The following is a 5750-nucleotide window of genomic DNA, read 5'->3' as shown; positions in this document are numbered from 1 at the left end:
TACATTTGTACAAACCCATAAAATGTAAAACATCAAGAATGAACCCTATTGTAAACTATGTGATATAGGAGTTAAGAAGAAATGACTTAGGGAGTTAAGGTATGGGAGTCCTCGGTAAGGTTTTCCTTTTTAATGAAAAGCAGCCTCAAAATCATTTTCTAAGAGACGGCAGCCTGTAAATTCGAGCTGCAGACACAGACAGGCCAGCTGGAAGCTTGCACGGGTGAATGCCAGCAGGAAAAAGCTACCTGAAACTTGACAAGTGCAAAATGGCAGCTCCATCTTCCCTTCTCTTTGTCAGTCATGTGTACAGTAAGGGCGGACAAAATGGTGCTGGCCCAGTGGAAAGCCAATTTGCATAATAAGATTAGGGTGGAGTGGCCAGCCTTCCCCGTGTGCTATGTAAACGTCACACCTGATCCAACCAATCTGTGAGCCCTGTGTAAATCAGACATGCCTGCTCAAGCCTGCCTATGAAATCCGGTGCACTCCACCACGGGCCAGTCTTTTCCTCTCAGAAGCCCCTCTCTCACACTAGAAAGAGAGCTATTTTCCTTTGTCTTTCTTTTGCCCCTTAAACCTCTGCTCCTAAACTCCTCCTCGTGTGTGTCTGAGTCCTAAATCTTCTTGGCACAAGACAACGAACTCCCGGTACTTACACCAGACAACAGTGCCACTTCACATGAACTTCGAGAGGTAATAATGTGTCAATATATGTTCATCAACTGTAAAAAGTGTACCACTCTGGTGCAAGATGTTAATAGTGGAAGGGGCTATGCATGTGTGGGGTCAGGGGGAACACAGAAACTGTAGTTTCCATTCGATTTTTTTGTGAACCTAAAATTGTTTTAAAAAATAAAGTCTATTAGAAAAAAGAAACATCTGGAGTATTTGATGCATCCCTAGCATCAAGGTAATTATTGTACATCAACCTAATGTGAAATATTATGAGCCGTGTAGCAATAATATAGGGAATGTCTTACAACACAGCAAGTGGAGACCTAAATGCCAAGGTTTATATACCCTATTATTAGAGCTATGGCAAAGATATATGAAAATGGACATAACATTGAGAATGGACTTTTGAAGTAAAGTAAATATGGGTATGTGAGTCATTTTTATTGCTTTAAGTCCCTGTAGCTATTGTACTATGCCACTTACTATAAATGCATTTCCAAAGAAGGACTATGTTATTGTAGGACTCATTCAGTTGAGCCTGCATGGTAAAAAATATTATCAATTCCCCCTATTGGTCACTATCCTCTACTATATTATAGGACCCCGAATCAAAATTCAACAAATATTAAAAGAACATTTAATTATGTGCTGCAAACTATATCAGGCACCTTTTATAGAATTGTGAGCAAAACCTGGCATGTCTCACTTATTGGAGGTTACCTACTTATCTGAGGAAGCATTAAAAACATGTTGGATAATAAAAATTCCTCATTGTATATATTCTACAAAAGAAAAGTACACAAAGCTTTCTTTAATAACAAATAATGGGTCTGTTTGATCTAGCTAGGACAGTGAGGAAAAACTTCTCGAAAGTGGAAACATGAGCTGAGTTCACAGGTGAGTCAACATATAGGTGGAAAAGAGAAGGGAAATAATTTCAACAAAAATAATAAAAAATGTAAAAGGTTTGGGACTAGAAAAATCTGGCAAGTAGACGAGACTGAGGTAAGTTGGGTGTGCTACAGAGGTAAATGAGATTTGAGAGGTAAATAGGGCCTAATTAATACATGGCTTCAGGAACATGATGAAGCTTGTCATCCTAACTGCTGCAGAAAGTCCTTGAGGGATTTCAGGAAAAGGAGTGAAATGTTTAAATCTAAATAATGAAAAGATCATGTTTAATGAAAGCTGTAGGAGTTGATATTAGAGCTAGTTCAGTTTCTTAGAAAAGAGATTGCGATATATTCAACCAGGCTGGTAGTGACAGAAAAAAATGAACAGATTTAAAAGGTAAACTAAATTCATCCAGTGGACTAGATGGATGGATGGATGAAGGGTGAAAGAATAAGGCCAACAGGATACAGGTCAGTTTCCTTGATATGTCCTAGAAATATTTTCCAAAGTTATTTTTAATATACCACTATCTTCATGTTCTAACACCTCCTTCTTTGTAGCCTATGCTGTTTTCGGACCACTTGCCATCTCCTGAACATGGTATCCTGTCATATATTTTCTTTTTCCTGCTCTTAAAATATTCTATATTTTTGCTCAAGATTAACTAGTTTAAATTTTACCTCTTCAGTAACTTCTTTTTACCATTTCATTCATAGCAAACTTAGCTGTTCTCTGTGACACCATTGTAGTTTTCATATGCTTTACATGTTATAGACTGAATTGTGCCTCCTACAAAATTACATATTGATGTTCTTTACCCCTAGTACCTTAAAATGTGACTGTATTTGTTGATAGAGCCTTTAGACATATAACTAAGGTTAAATTAGGTAATAAGGGTGGTACTTTAATCCAATATGACTGGTGCCTCTCATAGGAAAAGAAGAAACTCCAGGGATACACATGCATAGAAGAAAAGCAATGTGAGAAAATGGCCATTGAAAGCCAAGGAGAGAAGCCTCAGGAGAAACCAAAACTACCAACACCTTGATCTTGGACTTCTAGCTTCCAAAACTAGGAGAAAATTAATTTCTGTTGTTTAAGCCACCCAGGTATTTTGTTTATGGCAGCCCTAGAAGACTAACAGAACACATTATATTGAATTTATGTGAACCTATCTTTTTTCAAGTAGACCATGAATCATAAAAAGGTCATTGCATTCCTACTTTGTATTTCTAGCATCCAGTACAGCTCCTATATACTAGGTCTATAATAAAATTTAGCTTTATAAATAACTTCCAAAATTGTAACTATATATTCTCCAAAACATTGTCTTTATACTCTATTCATCTATCTCCAAGAATTTAATTGAATTTATCTCTAGACCTTCCCTCTACCTGGAGTTTAAGTAACAAATTTCCACCTACCTTCTGTTCATTTTATTGGCTGTCACAACTCCAAAATAAATTTATTCATAACTCATTTAGAATATTTGTCTCTACAAGCTAGCTTCTCTTAATTGCTATCTCCTTATACCTAAGATTGTAATCTTAGTTTCATTTCATGTATCTGTCCACTCCATCCCACAGATGGTGATATTTGCCCTAAATGTTTCTCCAATGTGTATATATCTTTCTCAGCACTTCTCTAAAATCAGTTCTCATGTGTATTACCATAATGGCCATCTACTTAAGCTTTGTTCTAATTCCCCCTTTCCAAATCCTTTTAACATACCAATTATTAGTTTATCACTTACATGTTCAGATATATAAATAAAATATCAGTTTATCACTTACATGTTCAGATATATAAATAAAATATTTAAATACCCATTAAAAACTACCCATCAATTCATCTTAAAGGAAAGAGAACTAAAAAGAGGCTGAGACTAAAATTTCTGAAGTGTAATAAAAGTTAAGATTATGGATGGAGGAATATGAATTTATAAGCTGAAAATAACATATGAAAAATGATAAAACAGGATAATGTCAAAGTGATTACCGCCTTTAAGAATCATGACTACAAACCAGTGAGATGCAGAATCTGTATTTAGCCAGTTTTCAGTTATCTGGAAATTGGCTATATTGTTGAGGATTTTTGCCTATACCCTCTTCTGAATACCAATCTATTTCCAGTTCATTCACCATTTTGTTTTTCATACAATAACAGGACTAGCAGTAATAACTGAAATGTTATGAAGATTTCTTTTCACTGTTGGCCAAGAAAGATGTCTGGAGGATTATCTCGGAATTCCATTTATTAGTGGAACATTTGATTTGGTAATAAAGTAATAGGAAAAGTTTATATCAAGATGGATAATTCTCAAATATTATAAAATTTTGTTCTTACTGAGCCTGAACACAAGTTCCAAATTTCTGCAAAACCCCAGAAATCTATTTCACTTCTTTTTTCTTCCCTTTGTCAAATATACGGATGACCTCACATCTTAAGCTATCTGTTTAAGTTTGATTTTTCAACTTAGCTTAGGTTTGGAGTTGGTCCGATGACATTTTTTTTCTGGTCCAACTTCAAAAAAACTGCAAGAGATATCTGATGAGACATTTGTTAGCATAAGAGAAAAAGAAAAATGAGTGTTAGACTCTAAGTGGGTTCAGTGTTTATTTTGAGGTAAAGTTTCAGAACTAATCACCAAGAGGCAATACACAACTGACTGTAAGTATTACTAAAGCAACACAGGCATTTATTTTTTACCTGTATCTAATTTACTCCATTCCATTATGCATGCTTAGCTGACTTGGATTATGTGTCTGTGTTTTCATCAAAATCTACAAAAGACCATGTGAATTATTTAAGACAATTTTGACCCCAATTATGAAAGTGCTATACTTTAAGGGAACATTCAGTTTTGAGTTTATTCTATTATTTTAATTGCTATCTAAAATAACAAATCGAATATAGGCTATATGTGCTCATGTGTGATTATTGCAATGGTTTCCTCTACAGTCACTGTTCTTCCAGCTTGATGTTTTAAAAGCAAAACAACTGATCTTACAATTTATTTTCTATTTTCCTAATTTGTTAAAGTTTACATTAAATCTCCTTCAATGTATATGTGCAAGAGGATTAAAGTGGTGGAGGAAGTATTCAATCTATGATGTTTCACGTCTATTTTTATGATTATTTTTATTTTTCCTGAACACAGCTTTCTAGAAAAATATAATTAGTAATCTATATTCCAATAGGATGAAAATATTTCACTGACAGTTTAGTTTGTCTAAGATGTCCACTTGAATACCAGGTAATAACATCTGAATAGGCACTGTACCATGAAGATGAACTACCAGACAAGTGAGAAAAGCAATCCAACCTATTTTTAGTTCTAAAGACATTTTAGAAATAATTTTACACTGATTCCTTTAACCCTTAGAAATGATTCACTGAACATTTCAGGAGTTATATGAGTTATTTCCTTATCCTCCAATTAGAGCATTAAAGTTTTCAACTACAACTCCACATGTCAGAATATTGTTCACTTACCCAATTAGATTACAAATTAGAAATAATTTTATTGACTCCATTTTATAGCCATCATATACTTTTTATTTATATCTGCTTCATGTCAGCACATACATTAGGCACCTATATTTAAGTAGAACTTATCAACACTCTGAAAAGAAGAATATATAAATTAACTTTAACGGTATACCCCAACATGCTATTTTTATGTGAGTAAGGGTTTCATTTTTTAAAATCAGCTACTCTCCAGTCTGAATTACTAAACCATTTATAATGTAGACAGCATGAAGTCAGGTTTCACAGAGATTTCTGAATAACATGGGCATTATGACACATTTATTAATAACTATGCATGCTGAAATAAGCAATGCCATTTTTGCAATATGTTCTGTCTAGTGTGAACAAGTAAAAAGATTTTTTAAAAGCCATTTAGCATACACAGCATGCCCAGTGCAGTAAGAATGGATTCATATGTGCACAAAACTTAGACAAGTATGAAAAGTATCCCTCAATTTGCAAACCCTGCTTTTCCATCTTTAAACTTCCTCAGGAAAGACTGAAAAATATTTCTTCAGGGTTTAACAACCTCCATTATATTCCCCCTTTTCTCTGACAGTAAGAATTTTCAACCATTCTGATAAAAGCATTTTTAATAAGTAATGTGTTGTTAAGGAAAGCCTGATCTGTCCAAAAGTAAATTGTAA

At 34.2% G+C, this 5750-nt stretch overlaps 1 long non-coding RNA gene across 1 annotated transcript; it reads left to right on the top strand.

The window, feature by feature from the left end:
- Positions 1-502: 502 nt before the first annotated feature.
- LOC135971972 (uncharacterized) lies at positions 503-4678 on the top strand. Its single transcript, XR_010588463.1, has 2 exons — positions 503-696; positions 2507-4678. It is a non-coding gene; the product is annotated as an uncharacterized lncRNA (long non-coding RNA).
- Positions 4679-5750: the final 1072 nt, after the last annotated feature.

The sequence above is a fragment of the Macaca fascicularis genome, chromosome 7, assembly GCF_037993035.2.
Source record: "Macaca fascicularis isolate 582-1 chromosome 7, T2T-MFA8v1.1".
In the NCBI taxonomy this organism is placed as follows: domain Eukaryota; kingdom Metazoa; phylum Chordata; class Mammalia; order Primates; family Cercopithecidae; genus Macaca; species Macaca fascicularis.
Note: the sequence above shows the minus strand (reverse complement) of the source record. Positions and strands in the feature narration are given on the sequence as shown.